Source organism: Mytilus edulis, chromosome 4, assembly GCF_963676685.1.
Source record: "Mytilus edulis chromosome 4, xbMytEdul2.2, whole genome shotgun sequence".
Taxonomy (NCBI): Eukaryota; Metazoa; Mollusca; class Bivalvia; order Mytilida; family Mytilidae; genus Mytilus; species Mytilus edulis.
In genome coordinates, this window is record NC_092347.1 from 44,482,283 (window position 1) to 44,500,564 (window position 18,282).

At 31.3% G+C, this 18,282-nt stretch overlaps 1 protein-coding gene across 5 annotated transcripts in view; it reads right to left on the minus strand.

Moving 5' to 3' along the window:
- Positions 1-18,282, minus strand: part of LOC139519750 (small conductance calcium-activated potassium channel protein 2-like) — a 174,721-nt gene that overhangs the window by 98,478 nt on the left and 57,961 nt on the right. For all 5 annotated transcript variants that reach the window (XM_071312003.1, XM_071312004.1, XM_071312001.1 and 2 more), the window contains one exon: positions 5,016-5,142. The gene's annotated coding sequence lies outside the window, so the exon portion shown is untranslated. The remainder of the gene's footprint in view (positions 1-5,015; positions 5,143-18,282) is intronic.

The window sequence follows — 18,282 nt, forward strand, 5'->3', positions numbered from 1 at the left end:
TTGATAAAATCTTGACTCATCTGATAGACACAAAGCACGAAAAGAAAAAGAGTTAAGCAGAGGTACAACAAATAACTGCAGACGAGTTAGTCACAGTTTCGTAATAAACAAGTAATGGTTCTGCGAAATGTTTGCCGAATGTTTAAAATTATAATTAAAAATAACTCAATTCAACTCTTTTCAAAGAAAATTGTCTTAAACCCCGAAACGAGTATAGGTCTATGCGTTCGTTCGTATGTTCGTATGTCCCGGATCGGATTAAAGTTTAGTTTTAAAATAGTTCACCATAAAATTGAGGTCACAGAAAAATAAAAATAAACTATTTGAGATATGCTAAATTAAAAGATTGATCAAGATTTCGCGTTTCTCTCAAAAGCATAGAAAAGTTATAAGGTGAGAGATGCATTGTTACCTATGAGCACACACACACTTGCTTTTTATTCTTTCTCACTACAACGAGGTAATCCGTCACAAATTTGTTTTTGTAAATACGTCTTTAGCGGCGATTAAATTATCGTGGTACATGTAGGGGCGTTCGACTCCAATCTTAATTGACTATGATTGTCAGTTTTACTTTGGTGGTTCTTTCAGGACAGTCCGTCCTCCTCCATTAAAACCAACTGACCGCTTGGTCAGCGTTAGCGTTAGCGTTAAACACCCGATTAATCAATCATGTGTTTGTTGTTTAATTTCATTTACCTTGTCCATCCAAGAAACAAGAGCATTACATCTTATAAATTAAACAGACAGGAACATCAAGATGAAATGAAAGTCAAAAGCAGAAATCTTTTTTTTTATTGATATCATAATTTTCGATATTTTCATTCTTTTGTTTTCTCTCAAAATTTGTACTTTTATATAAAGTTGGATTAAATAACGTTTTGCCTCATACATTGATCAGTAGCTTTAGTTGAATAATGATCAATTTAAAGAAAGGCGTTGGGGTTATTTTAATTTGCAATTAAAATTGGTAAATGGATTAATTCGGACATAACTAGGAATTTTAATGAACGAATTATGCATTAAAAGTTACATTACAGTACTATATTCCATTAATTCGGGAATTCCGAATAAAAATTTAAATTAACTCTTGCGTAATCTTTGGAATAATTTGCATAACAACTTTTATCTGAGTCCTTATTTATCAGTTCCTGTCACTTTTAGTATGGATTCAATAACAATGTATTCCTAAAAGAGATTGAACTAGTCAGATATGTTCAAAGAGGCATCTATCTTCTAGTCAGTAACTTTGATGAATTGCATTTCTACTTCTTTTGACTTTGCAATTCATCATCTCTATATATGTATATTTTTCCAGACTTGACATTGTACCGACAAAAGTTTCGTAAACATGCTTTATCGTAACTAAGAAACTTGAATTGTGTTCCAAGTATCTAAAAATAGCATATAGACTGTTAACAATTCGAACTTGTCAATGTTACTGACACGTAATTGATGAGTTGATGCATTGACACACGATCCACAATTTAAACTAAAATTAATCTAAATTTCATAACCACTAGAGTATTGTTAATACGAAATTTATTGAAGAAAAAAATGCTTTGATGTCTCTATTTAAGAAAAAAATACCATAACCAATCAAGTTAGCCTTTGATAGATGAGATGGAACATTATTATAAAGATTACGGCACTGTTTCAATATTTCTCCACTCAAGATAGTCAAATATTAGGATTTCATCATGCAAGTTTTGTTACAATGCAAAATTTAGATATCGAGAAAAGAGGATTATTTATAACTTGCTAACTAAAAGACGTTTTCTTCCTTGTGCATATGTCTTCGGTATTTCGTTTTTAAAATCGAATGTATATGGTTGTCCCTGAATTTTCACCATCCGGAAAGTAAAAAAAGGAAGGGCGTAGCCACGTCTGATCGTAATGCGATGGTCACTTTAGGGTGAAAGGTACACTCTCCATAAGTTAAGGAATCATTACAACAACTCTCACAAATATCTGACAAGAAAACGAAATGCAGATGACATGGTGTAAGGAAGATTGATGCCTCTAATCAACATTTCCTAATTATTTCAATTTCAAATTTAAATGATAATTGTCATGTAAACTCTTAACAATAAATTTGTTACAAATCATATGAAAGTAAACATACAAAAAATACATTTCACAAATAAAACAATAGGAAAACATATCCAATAAACTACATATAAAAGTAAAAAAGTAAAATAATCTATATATATATATATATTCATTAAATAAAATAATAAAATAAGTAAAAAGTTAACAGTTCCATTCTATCGATTTCATCCTTCCATCGGGACTCTGAAGACTGTACTGTCTTCCTATTCCTAATTGTTCCAATTGTTCTAATTGACTTTTATTCTGCCACCTTGCAAAAAACCTACATATCGTCTTAATGTTTTAGTTGTTTATTTGTTTGCTGAATATGCATACAATATTTGCAAATGGACGTTAAGTAAACATCAATCAATCAATTAATCTTTCAGGTTTGCGTGAATCATCGTAGTCAAATAGGTCAACAAAAGATACCAAATATAAACGTACGTCATAATGCATACGGTTCAAATCACAGATCTTTTGAAATAAAGGTTTGCTACTCCTAGCTAGGTACAACGTTTGTTATTTCAGTTTTGTTTTCGATTATTTTTATCTTCATTATTGATTTGAGTTGACTTCCCATCTGTTTTTATCCGTGAATCTTTTATGAGTATTATGAATACTGTTACGTCAGGTGTACAAAATAAGCCTGGCACCTTCGATAATTTATTTTACTGTGGGAGAAAATTTAACCCAATTGTTTTTTTTTTTCTAAACACCTGAAAAAGCGTTGTATAAAGGTGATCACCAAAGGTTAGGATTCAAGTACAAGTGTTGCCTACGACGAGTTTTATCTATTCGACATATTAAAAGTATGAAACTGGAATTTTTCTACAAAACTGGATCTACAAATAAACACTTAATCCGTTATCTAATTAGTTATCAAAGGTATCAGGCTTATAATTTAATACGGCAGACGCACGTTTCGTCTACATAAGACTCATCAGTGAAGCTCAGATCAAAAGAGTTATAAAGCCAAGCAAGTACAAAGTTAAAGAGCATTGCAGAACCAAAATTCCAAAAAGTTACGCCAAATACGGCTAAGGTAATCTATGCCTGGGATAAAAAAAAATCCTTAGTATTTCTAAAAATTCTAAATTTTGTAAACAGGAAATTTATAAATAATGACCATATAATTGATTTTTTTCTTGATATTGCTTAAGAAATTTAAGTGAATATAGTTTAAGTCTACATATAGTTTAATCTAATTCAACCATTGGATAAAACAGTTAATATATAAATACTGTTAAGTATTGTGCTCTCTGTAATTCTCCCGTCCACCATTAGTAATCAAACGGTAACTACTGGGTTGATGATACCCTCGGGGAATTTACACTCCACCAGCAGTGGCACCCGCCAAGTGGTTGTAAATAAACTCATCATAGATACCAGGATTTAATTTTGCTAATTTCATCTACAAAAGACTCATCAGTGACGCTCGAATCCAAAATGTTAAAAAGGATAGATCCAGACTCCCAGAAAGGTAATCGACAACTTCAACAACACGTTAAAAGAGTTGTAGTTGTTTGTTACTCGGAAGGATACTTCTAAGACAGTAAACGTTAATTTTCAGTGAAGGAACAACTGTCCCCGCTTTAATCCGGGTAGGTACCCCTCTGTGTAGAACTCCAAGGAAAAATCAACGGAAAGTCCATTATCAAATAGCAAAATAAAAAATCTCAAATACATCAAACGAATTGAAAACAATTGTCATATTCCTGAAATGATAGAGGAATTACCTAAAGAGGAAAGTTGGGGATTAAACCAGGGTTTAAAGGGTAGATAAACCTCTTACTTGTATGACAGTTGCATAGAATTCCATATATATTTGCAAAAAATGTTTGACTAGAACAAACAGACATAATTGGTAAAAATGTCAAAAATTGGGGTACAGCCGTCTACATTGTGTTATAATATAATCACGATAAAACAAATAAATATGTCTACATAGAAAAACAATATGGTATGTACACACACTATACTACCGGTAGCTACAAAAAAAGTAAGTTTTAAATATATCGGTGTATAACATCAGAAAATTATAAAAGTAGAAAATTGAATACTACTAGTTTTCCATTAGCAACCTCCTTTTGCATCCCCAAAGTGATTGATCATGAGCATAACTAATGAATCGTTATTTAAGTAATGTTTCTATTGTATGTTTTGCGTCGTTACATTCTTTTACGGTAGTCGGCAGATATGTTTTCATGACAAAATGCGACCCCACAACAGCCTTTTGTATAATTATTTACATTTACAATTGTACTTATGTTACTTTTATTTGTCTATTCAATATAAATTTATCCATATGTCGTGTAATTGACCAAAACGATAGGCCAATGATTGTCAATTGACTTCGTGAATATTTACAAAATATGAACTTTGATGAATTTTGTTTTCGTTAAAAATTATCATATATTTTATGAGAACTTTAAAAATCATTTATTTGTGTATTTCATATAAGTTTTCAAATGATTTTTGCCGTTTTGCCTTAAACACAGACGCATAATTATCAATTAACAAAAGTGTGTTCATTCACAAGGGATACACGACACATATATGCATTTTGTTATTGGTTGTAGAAATACAAATTATATAGCGTCCAAGAAGTAAAATATTAAAGTATTTTGAAATTAAATTTGACATAATAAAAAGTAAAATCACAAAAATACTGAGCCACGAGGAAAATTCTAAACGGAAAGTCCATAATCAAATGGCAAAATCAAAAGTTCAAATACATCAAACGAATGGACTACAACTATCATAGAAAAGTATGCAATATATCTTCTATTAATTATACTTGAAATATTAAAAATAAGTTCGGGTAGAACTTACTTTTTATTTGTAATATGCTTTTACCTTTTGTATATTTGTTTCCCACGCTTCCATATATATTAAATGTAAATAAAAACTTTTCGTCTTACCATAGTTTTAATTACAGTTGTTAATCATACATGGTATCTCCATACATGTTTAATGGTTCATCTTAAATCCTAAAGTCTCTAGATCCATGATGCACGAACGTGGACTATCATTCCATTTAGGATCTACCTACAAAATCCATAATTTACAAATCATTACTCATTTGCTGTTTGAATTTAAATGACAGAGTTGCTTGCAATCTACAACACTATCAACTCTGATTTTATTTTGAAATTTGTTACTTTATTTCAGATTTTTGTTGGCAGAGCGAACTTGATTTACTGTATTGATTTGGAGATTAAAAGATACCATACTAATTATTTCTCTACGTTTCCTTCTTATTCAACATTTTCCACATGTTTCTCCGACAGATTTGTACAAATTTAATTATTAACGACATATAAATATTAACTTTCCTGCTTTAACAAAAAAGTTGTCTTATTTTCCTGTATTTAATTAAAGACTTCTACATGTTCACGACAACTCATGGAGATAAACAACTATAAAATAAAATGAAGTTCCTAATTACTAGTAATCATTTTTGAAAAAGATTGAGAAGTGAGAACGAGTTAATAAGACAGCAATCCATAGACTCAAATAACCAAAGGTCATCTAGAGGTCAACGTTCAGTTGTCAATAGTAGACAGGCATCATTACATTGTGCCAAACTCTAAATCGGTATACGTTTTTAAAATTTAAAAATGATTAATCAGACACTAATAAAGATCTTGCATCATTCATCATACATATATAAATAACATCTTCTTTCAGCAGATACAGTATTTAGATAAAAACAGACAACCTGTGATAAGGTTCCTGACTTCGGACAAGCACATAGGAAAATGATTGGGTTAAATATTAAGATCTCAGCTTTCCCCTTCCCCTGTTACAAATATGAGTACATGAAGTACGCATGATCGCTCAAAACTGTATAGTTGGAATTTTTTTTCTTTTCTCATATGCTTCGTTACTTTGGCCAATATATGTCCTAGTTAGATACTAAAATGTCTATGACAAGCACTGCATTGATTCTGAATTGAATTCTGTTTGAATGACGCGTTTGTAATCATGAGATTGAAACACATAATTTGATAAGTAGAAACGATTTGATCTGCCAGTTGCAATAACTAGTTTATACGTAATTGCATTGTTGCAGATAATTTAACTGTCAGCAGTGCTTCGTATCTAGAATTACATTAAGGGTTATAACATTGTCTTTATATTTAATCAACTGCCACTCAAAGCAACAGGGCTTTTGTCGACGTTTGATATACATTAGCTCTAGACATTTCCTGACTTAAAAGTGAACACAGATAAAAAAAAATTGAAGTAATTCTTTAACGAAAAGATGCCCAACCTTGAGATGAAAAAAAATCAAATCAGAATGAATGATAAGGTCACTTTTTGTCCCTTGAATTCTAAATATAAATATAAAAATTATTATAAGTCCACAATACAGTATATTGTCTTCCATTTGCGAAGTATGTAATCGTACCAAACATTATGTATCAAACGATATTTTTTTTTAATCAAATAAAACTAATGAAACTCGACATGTTAATGAAGTCGCAATGATATTGAAAATTACAATTTAACTTTTAAAATGACCCTCTTATTTTCAAAGCTTTTCTAAGATTTATACTACATTATTTACTATACATGTTTCAAACGAATTGTAAATTAAACGTCGTCAACACAATAGACAAATTTAGAAATACTGTTGTAATATAGGAACATCGCTGTTTTTTATGTACTGATTGGCCAAATTGTCATGTATGGTAATGAACGGGTTCATTAAATAAAGTACAGTATTGAAAAAAAATCAGTTAGTTCATTGAGGTATTAGATAGAGACCCGGTATTCATTGCTTCGAAGGTAGTATAATTTTTACATGCATACATTTTTGAGTCCGAGTTACACAGAAAGGTATTGAAAAGAAATTGGTTTAGAAAAGCGGTCATCGATTGCATATCAATTTAATTTGTTATAGTCGTCTTCATCTCAAAAGTTTTCTTCTGCTAGTATAGCCATTGACAATCCATGGTGAAACTAGATACTGTACCTGTAAGCGCTAATGTGTGCAATAAAGATTTTAATGCAATTTTTTTTAATAAGTGCATCTCTTCATAATAGTTAAGACTGCTGAACACAACTACAAAGTAAAATTTTATAGTTTGTTTAGAAGTGTGATATAATAAAGCTTGGTTACCCTAACTGATTCTATTCATGCACGCTATTTTCTGTCAATATACGTATTATAACATTCCGAAACCATAAAAGAGGGACGAAATCGGTAATCGGTATCAAATGTTCACTGTAGTAAAGTAGCATAACGGTGGTTCCTCATGACACAAATACAAGCCGCTCAATAACTTCTTTAGGTGTCATACCACCATTTACTCCATCAAATTTAGAACGTATATGAAAGTAGGCCTACTCCGACAAAAAATAGTGCATTTGATGTCATTGTTTACTTAAACTAACCAACAAATTGACAGAAATGAAACTTTTGGTGAAAGAGAAATATATTAAGACCATTTTGAGCTAAAATTTACTTGTTTATGAGTTTGCATTCAAAATTGAGGATTAATGCACTCCATAGTATACTAATTTAAGATTTCCAGAAAACCAGGGGTTATTTTTAGTAGTACCTCTATTCGGAAGACCTTTCCTTTTTTATATGATTTTAAACATCTGTTGAAAATTGGTATGTAGAAAGCTGATACATGTACGATTCATGATATAACTGGTTTCTATGAAGTTAAACTTAAGGTAAAATATTTAGAAATCTGTGAAAATTGTAAAATTTGGTTGAACAGATAGGTACTTTTAGTTGGTGGTATGACACCTATATACTTGCATTATTTATTTAAATGAGATGTTTTGATTATAATATGTAATTTACTAATTAAGTAAAGATATAAAAAAAAAAGTAAGATTGCAAATCTGTCAGTCAAGTCTTATCTTCTACCTTTCCAAAGACAATCAGGGTACTAACAATGTCAAGATATTTTCATTTTTTGTTGACTAATTGCAAACCTCTGGTTTCTTGTCCGGATTTCAATTGGCCCTACATTTTGTCCCCTTCAACTTTTAAGATAAGTTTTGGATTTACAATTAGATTTGCCTCGAACATTGCCGAAGAGGCACGTATTGTGTAATATCGCGTCTAGTGCATTACAATTGTTTCTTTTAATATTATTAAGTATAATCAAACCTTTCTCTCTAATCGTCAAGATGGGTATAATTCAACTTATTATCATATTACTTCATAATCGAATGCAATTGTTTGTTAATTAATACAAGAGTCACATCATACTTTAAGTCGACAAATGGTTAATACCACTACGCGATTCAAATAATTTAGTCGTTTGTCGTTCAAAGTATTTTCAAATTTATAATAGAACTATAACATAATGACATATAATAGAACAATAACATAATGACTCACCAGTGACGCTCGAATAAAAAATTGTTGAATAGGCCAACGAAAGTACGAAGTTGAAGAGTATTGAGAACCAAAAATTCCTAAAAGTTTTGACAAATACAGCTAAGGTAATCAATTCCTGAGGTAGAAAAGCCCAAGTAATTCAAATAGTCAAAGTTTTGTTAGTAGTTAATTCATAATTATGAACATATCAATGGTAACTCAAGTCAACACAGAAGTACTTACTACTGGGCTTAGTGATACCCTCGGGGAATTAAAACTCCACCAGTAGTGGCATCGACCCAGTGGTTGTAAATTAACGCATCACATATACATGTACCAGGATTAAATCTTATATTTGGTCTAGACGTGTATGATACCTTATCTTACCTCCTTTACATTTCTAGGAATATGATTGGTAACAAGCAACCGCGAAGATAACGTGTATATTCAATATAAAGTTAGTAGGGTTCCATATTGGGTTAGTAGGCGGGGCTTATTACAATTCACGGTTAATAGTGATGTTATGGCCCTTGATAAAAACAACCAGGTGTCGAAGAAAAATCTAAAAGGTTTCGATTGACGAAGAAATTGATAATGAAAGATTGAAATACATTCATAAAACACATTAGAAGCTAAAAAAAATCGTTATTTATGTTGGTGGCATTTTTGACCGACCATGCAAAGGCTGTATAGCCAGTCAAGGTCGTTAAAAACTACCATCATCATCAGTTGAGATTTGCTTTTGTATAGACCAATGGAAGTAGGTTTTTGAAACTGACGGTATTGTGAACTGGATCCCTGTTGTTTTCAGTTATTGCTACACGTACCTTCGGTGCGGAGATTTAGATGGAAGGGCGAACTAGTTTAACGATATTACAGATTTTGATAAAATGTGATAGTGACCTAATACAATATATATGATGTCGGTAAATTCCATATGGGAATACGATATACTTGGGGTCAGTCAATTCCATATGGTATATATGGGGTCAGTCAATTTCATATGGGGATTCGGACTTCGCTCTCTCCCCATATGGAATTAACTGAACCCATATATATCGTATTATGTCACTAGCACACTATGTAATTAATATGAATTTTTGCTCTTCAACTTTGTACTTGTTTGGCTTTATAACTTTTTTTTATCTTAGCGTCATTGATGAGTCTTATGTAGACGAAACGCGCGTCTGACGTATTAAATTATAATCCTGGTGCCTTTGATAACTATTATGACTTAAAAAGAAACTAATATTTGTCTATGCTGTATAAGTTTGAATCCCTTTTCAATGTGTAGAACAGAAAACCAAAGGCCATTATCGACACTTCATAAACAAAACACACCAGTTTATTTGCAATAAATATGACTATCTTGTAATTCTCAATCTCTCGCTGACATAGTGACAGTTTCAGCAGTCTTCATTCACTGTAGAAAATAACACTGTAATGTCTTTTCAAATTCATTCCACCCGGAATCAGAATATAATACTCTAACCAGACCAACTTCACAAATGTAAATTATACACAGTTATTACGTTTGTATAGGCACTTGTGTTTCGTTTGCATTTTTTTAAACCATGGTTACCAGACAAGATATGTATAAAGTAATATTACAATAAACGGTAATAAATTTATTGAACCAGATGCGCTCTTGGAAATTGATGTCTCTTCAGTGAAGCTTGAAGCCAAAATACTTTTAAGAACTCAAACCTAATCAAAAACCTAAGTAACATATTCATTGATTATACAGAAATGTTGATGGTTGTTATTTTATTATTATCAAATAAATCCTAACTAACTTGAATAACGTTTCAAACATATTTTCATGAAAATGTTTAAGGCGAAAATTAAACTCATTATACTTAATCGGGACATAATGGATTTTACACAGAATGTCGTTAATGAACATTAAGTCTTGAACGTCAAAGACATTGTACTTTAAAATGTAATACCAAGAGCATTACAGACTCGCGTAAACAAAAGAAAACGGTTGAGAAGCATGCAACATTCAACATGATGTAACAGATATTTAGCCTCTACCTGTTCAAAGAAGATCTCGTTCCCAATTTTAACATGACGTAGCTGATATTCAACCTTAACCTGTTGTATGAAATCACCTGTTCCCATGTAGGTAAGAATTAAAAGGGATAAAGTCCTGATTTAATATCAGTTATAGTTCACAATATGCGTATAAATGTACATAGGCGTTAATAATTTATTAACAAGTCAAGCAGAATAATCGGTCCAGATGACACATTATATCGACAAGTAAAAAGTACATCTACATGTATACCTACATTCATGGATATTGATAAATTCTTTATATAGAAATGGAGCAGTACACACAATTCGATAAAATGTTATATCGCCATAATTTATGGGGGGAAATGAATATGATTACTGTGGATTCATTAATTTTCGTTGGATACCAATTTTCGTGGATTTCGTGGTTACAGGTTAACCACGAAATAAAATTTTCCACGAATGACAAATTTGCTATTATAGGCTTGTATGTGAATGCATCAAAACCACGAAATTAAAAATTCACGAACATGCAAGTTTTCCAAAATCAACGAAAATTGGTACCCACGAAAATAAATGAGTCCACAGTATATCATGTTTAATGTCAGCAGGTTCGTAAGAATTGGCAGATTCACTGGGTGTTAGTCTGTTAATTTTAGATTGAACGAAGTTACTTTGTTTCATAAAAAAAGCGTAATATATGATAAAATATCCATTTGCAACAACCGAAAAAACCTAAACGGATCTAATATCCAGAACTCTTTTCTAGCGAAATAGTAACGTAATCACATGTCAATAATGACAGAAAGTTACATCTAATTGAATATAATAAGGATATCACATCACCACTTTAGATAACCAATGACTGTAAATATTTCGACCGGAAACCGAAATCTACACATTTGTACGCAGAAATGCAACTTACTTTTGAAATTGTTGTCAGATGTCTTACACATTGACATTCAAACACCTATCCCATAATCCTTCTTTACAATTATTCCTAAATTTAATCTAGATTCCACAGATTTCAATGTCTAAAATCTTTATTAAAAATAAACCTTTTTTTTTTTTATAAAATGAAAGCAAATAGTTCCCTCTAACTTCAACACATGCTTTTAATCCCATTCAGGCTGATTTTGACATTTGATTCCATTTTTTTATATAGTGTCTTATTACTCGCCTCTTTAGATCGTTAGATATACACAAAATTGCGTCTAAAATTATGATATAATATATTTGTAAACATTACACCTTTGATTTGTAATATTATCTATCTACATTTCATGTTAATAATTATTGGTTTTTGGTAGAAGCAGCAGGCGATACAATATCGTAATCAAAATAAGAACTACTTTGATAGAATATATTGTATGTAAATGAATTGTACATAACAATGTTGAAACAAAAAATTACATACAAAAGACTGACTTGTACTTTACGGAAAGGTACAAAATGTATGCCGCTGATCAAAATAGCTTTCCTTTTTTGTGGTTTGCCAAAAAAAACACGTTGATATTCTTCCACACCTCATGATCAACAGACATATATATCATCAACGTATACACATGTTTTAACAGTAATCATATTTACAGATCAATGCATCTAGAGTATACTTACTATAATGGAAAAATCTGGTTTGTACATGACTTTTATGACAAATTTGATGTTTAATATAAAATAAAAATGTAAAAGAACTAGGCTTGCTCTTCAACTTTGTACTTGTTTGGCTTTTTAACTCTTTTGATCTGAGCGTCACTGATGAGTCTTATGTGGACGAAACACGCGTCTGGCGTATTAAATTATAATCCTGGTACCTTTGATAACGATTTACATCACTGGGTTGATGCCACTGCCGGTGGACGTTTCGTCCCCCAGGGTATCACCAGCACAGTAGTCAGCACTTCGGTGGTGACATGAATATCAATTATATGGTATTTTTTTTTATAAATTTCCTGTTTACATAACTTTAAATTTTTCGAAAAAATAAGGATTTTCTTATCCCAGGAGTAGATTACTTTAGCCGTATTTGACACAACTTTTTAGAATTTTGGGTCCTAAATGCTCTTTAACTTTGTACTTGTTTGGGTTGTTAACTGTTTTGATCTGAGCGTCACTGATGAGTCTTATGTAGACGAAACGCGCGTTTGACTTATTAAATTATAATCCTGGTACCTTTGATAACTAATTATAATTTATAACCCCAGACCCGCATTTTGTCAGGGTCAATATTGAAAATATCATGTTATAATCTATATTTAATGCCCCCTATTAAGTTAAGTTCGAAATTGATAATAAGTAATATGAATATATCAAATGAAATCCTTCAGATGTAAACAAATATAAGCTGTAGGATATAATTATTTATTTTTTTAGTTATATCTTATACACCATGGTGTTAGGGCTTCAAAGATTTTTTTAATGTTGATACATACATTCTCCTCAACACAATAATTTAATAACATAACACATATTTATGAATTTCCGAGTTTGTACTTATGTGAGCAAAACGATAGATGTAGCATGTGTATCAGGATCTGCTTGCCGTTATGGAGCACCTGAGATTCCCCCTTTTTTATTGGGTTGGTGTTGTCTAGTCTTTAGTTTTCTATTTGGTGTTTGTATGTTTATATGTATGTTTGTCTTTTCGTCGTTTTAATAGTGGCGTTGTAAGGTTGTGTTCGATTTATAACCTTGAATATCTCCTTCGTATCTTCGCTTCACTTTTAATTAAGTTGAAATTAAATACTTATGAAAGGTATAAAATTTTCATCATTGGGTATTTATTTGTTGTTCTAAAAAGGTACACAAATATTCCAACAGAATAAAATAATGACAACAGTTCAAGTTGACACGTGAATGACTTTGAAGATTGAACTTGTGAACCACTGCATCTTTGAGATCATCAATTGTAAATTGATACAAGAAAAACAAGTTTTGCAGTCAGAGAGTTTAGCAAGTTTTATTGTTACTAGTAGTTTTCTAACAAAACCATTCGTTTTTCAACTCATTACAAGAACAAAAATAAAGAAACTAGTGTTGCCTACATTTATTGTAGTATGATACATCAATCAATGTATTCCAGAACGTTTTGTTTATATAGAAACTTAAGGAAGACAGCTGCGTCGCAATTCTTGGAAATAATCAAGGTTTCATATACCTGGCGAAACAAATTGAATTAATTTATCTTCTGCGATCATTTACTGTATCATACTGTATATAACTGTAATAAAAAGGTAATTACTACGCTCCTACGTAAACCATGATATTGTTACATCTTCAGGTACATTAACGGACATGTTCGAAGAATTAGTGGTATTAATGACTGCATCAATACCAGCAGGCATTTCCCATTTCTAGGTGAGACCATTTATCTCTGTGGTCACGAAAAACATAGTATTTTCATGTATTCAAACCTTTATTTTCAAAATTTTTCAAAGAAATAACTAGCACTTTTTTTTCATGTTAGCTCAGGTATTGTTCATGAAAACACACTTCCAAAAACCTGAAAACTCAGGCTAAGACGATCACGATCGAGAGTAAAACAAAATTGGTGCTCTCAATTATTTCGGATCAAATAAAGTCACCATAGATACCAGGATTAAAATATTGTACGCTATACGCACATTTCGTCTACAAAAGACTCATCAGTGACGTTCGAATCCTAAACGTTGAATAAGAAAAGAGCCAAATGATATGAAGTGACAGAGGTGAAGAGTATTTGCATTAAAACGATAAAGGCTGAAGGAATTCACGTTGTTAATGAACGGTATATATTCCAATTGACCGAAAACTATTGAAAATGAAGATGATTAATGTAATTGCAATTAGACGATTGTGAAACCAATGACTATTTATAGCTACTCAATGTTTCATAAAAGGTAGATTAGTACCGATTGTATTGGATACCGGAAAGTTAATACTTAATTTTGAGTTCTAAGTAATTGATTTTGTGACTTGAATAAGACGCTTATGAAATGTATGGGTTTATACAACAAGAAAGAACAACCGTTTGACATCATTTAAACCACATCTTTTAAGTGAACTTATCTATTTGAGATGATACAGTATTTACTTCACAGAATATATATTTTTTGTATTGACATAGAGAACATTATTAAATTAATATTCAATTATAATGTAGACTTTTCAGATAAGATGATTGATTAGGTGTTTGTTACAGACAAGATGTTACCGAACATTAGTACATCTCAACTATATACAATAGACTGTTTTTTCTAACGGAAGCAAATATCTGCTTATCAAAATGTATTATATTACACTGTTTGGTATTATTTTTGATCTTTTTAACAAAGGTTTAACACTACATACATAGATAAAGTTGAATTGTTCATATGTTTCTAAAGGATGCAACATATCGCGGTGATAGGCTTATTATTAAGCGCCACACATGACATAATTAAAAACCTCCCATTTCTAAAATAAATCTCTTATAGATTCATATAATTTTTGTCTTTTTAAGTTATCTCTAGGGAAGTTGTATACTTTTTGCTGATTTGTAATAAAAGTGGAAAGATATTCTGTCATTGCAATCACTTAAATACATGTTTCATGAATATATGTCATATATGACCTTTTAAGCTACATTCTGTAAGTATTACAACCCATATGCTTGATGTCTGACCCAATTTGGTGGAGCGAATTAATTATGTCGTTTAAAGGATATAAAGTAAAATATGTTAAACGCTATTCAAGTTATAAACAGTAAAAATACTATTTATTTCTAACTATGCATATAAATAAATGTTTATGTCGATTTTGAAACAGCTTTTCGTCTAAATACATGTAGTAGTGTGCAAACATTTATCATTAAAAAAATCCGTTAAAGAGTACTAGGAATACAAAATAAAATTGAGAATGCAAATGGGGAATGTGCCAAAGAGACAACAACCCGACCATAGACAAAAACAACAGCAGAAGGTCACCAACAGGTCTTCAATGTAGCGAGAAATTCCCGCACCCGGAGGCGTCCTTCAACTGGCCCCTAAACAAATATATACTAGTTCAGTGATAATGAACGCCATACTAATTTCCAAATTGTACACAAGAAACTAAAATTAAAATAATGCAAGACTAACAAAGGCCAGAGGCTCCTGACTTGGGACAGGCGCAAAAATGCTCGGCTATAATACCTTAATATTTTATCAAAATATATAATTTTTAAAAAGAAAAATTTGAAACAGGTATTTTAGCTTTTATTTTTGTCTTACTGCTCATAGTTTCCAATTTCAATCCTCAAAATAACTTAAAAACTAGTATTACATTTCACTGCAAGACGTTTGTGTGTTTTTTCATTTGATTGCCGGTTTTTTAACGCAGTAATTAGATCAAGTCAAAAGAAAAGACACTGTTTGTTGCAATTGGAAACAATTAACAGTAAGACAAAATAAAAGCTAAAATACCTATTTTTTCCTTTTAAAAATCATATATTTTGATAAAATATTAAGGTATTATAGACGGGCATGATAGAATGTTACGGTATTATAGACGGGCATGATAAGTATGTTACAGTATTATAGCCGGGCATGATAAGTATGTTACGGTATGATAGCCGGGCATGATAGAATGTTACGGTATTATAGCCGGGCATGATATAATGTTACGGTATTAAAGCCGGGCATAATAGAATGATATGGTATTATAGCCGGGCATGATAGAATGTTACGGTATTATAGCCGGGCATGATAGAATGTAACGGTATTATAGCTGGGCATGATAGAATGTTACGGTATTATAGCCGGGTATGATAGAATGATACGGTATCAAAGCCTGGCATGATAAGTATGTCAACTGGCTATTGATAAGTTTGCAAGATCAAAACAAAATTTGCAGGATTGTTTTAAAAAACAGTATGTGTTTTTTAGTTTTTCGCTGCATTAACCATAATTATTTTCCTTCTGTAAGGGAGTGACGGGACTCCTGGGCAACTGTCAATCAGCCACTCTGTATTAATTCTGGGACTCCCTCGTTTCCTAGTATCATATATATATCCCCCTCTGATCATGACTCACAGAAATTGCCAGAAATGAAGAAAAAAAATTGTGTTAGTCATTTGTATTGCCTTAACTTTTTTGACTGTTTTGTCACGTCAAACCTACAGATAAATACTTTTTTGTTTATCCTTCACTGATTTATATCTTTATTTTTTTTGATTGACCATACAGCATGAACATTTTTTATAGATTTCATAGCATATTTAACTGTTAACGTAACAAAGTAAATGAACGTAATAAAACTTGGGTAATTTGTTTTTAATAGTTATAATTTGTATTTCTTTTGAAACAGCTTCCCAAGTATTCCACATCAATGAAGCTTTGCTTGATGCCTGATTAATAAAACATTGATTGCACAGTATGCATGAAGGTAATGTATAATTCAGATTTATCCAATGTACATATACTTTTGAAAAGGATCAATTCACCCTCTTGAAACGTCAATTAAGTATTACTTAACATTTGCATATCAGGATCTTTTAAGACAATATTCTTCACTAGGCAAATAAATTTGCTTTAAATCAAATTGATTTTAGTAGTCTATCGAATTTGTATCTATAGAAACATTACAAGGATAAAACAAAGATCAACATATCTACGAACAATCTAACCCCGTATTAAAGAGTGCACTATTGGTAATAGGCTTAGTACTTTCTTCAAGGTAATAAGTTAATTTGTTCAGGATAATGTAGCGATGAAGGCTGATTTACATTTGGAATTTATAAAATCTATGACATTGCTGTTTACAAATGCGAACAAAAACTTTCTCTATACCAAGCTCATTATTTGCATTATCTTCAATGTATTGTAGCTGAATCTCTATCAATTATAACCATGTATTCACTTACACGAAAAGGTTTCCAACAATTTTGCCTATGAGCGAAAATGCATACAGTAGGATGTATTCGATTTCTAATTTAAAACATCTTATTACCTTTTACCCATATTCTTGGCTTTAACAGTTCTATAGACCACAGCACAGGGTCGACTGCGTTACAAGAGAAATATGTGTACACTTTAACGTTTCCTTTCCTCATTCAAGGCTCGTCAGGTGAAGCCCATTTATGAAACGCTATGCTCTAAACACACATCAAAACTACTGTATTTAGAGGCTATAGATTCCTTTTTTTAATGAACAAATTCTGAAACTACTTATTTATTAAAATAAGGAGGTGTGGCATGTGTGCCAATGAAACAATCATCATTCCGGTACTAACAAGGTATTAAATAAAACTGGAAATCAACATCAATTCTAGAAAACCTCCATTTCTTCTTACCTCTTAATTTCATGGTGTTAGTTCAATTATTTTTTAATTTGATGTAATTACCTTTTTTTTCTGTTTAGTTGTTTTTTTTCATATTCAACCTATTAATTATGTTTTACCTACATATTGTGCATTATAACTTACTTTAGGAAATAAATTGCAAAACTTGATAGTATGGCTAAACCTTTTCATGATTTGTAAACATGAAAACTTAGACACTAAGCTTACTCCATGCATGCATGGACGAAGGTAACTAACGTTAACTTAGTCCATGCATGCATGGACTAACACAACAGACTTAGTCCATGCATGCATGCACTAAGGCAACTAACCCTAACTTAGTCCATGCTTGCATGGACTAACACAACAGACTTAGTCCATGCATGCATGGACGAAGGCAACCAAGGCTAACTTAGTACATGCTTGCATGGACGAAGGCAACTAAAATTTAACTTTTTTAAAGTTTAAGAAATTTATAAATGCAAAATATTTCAAAAAAATCAAATTTTTCAAAAATTAAGAAAAAATAATTAAATATTTAAAA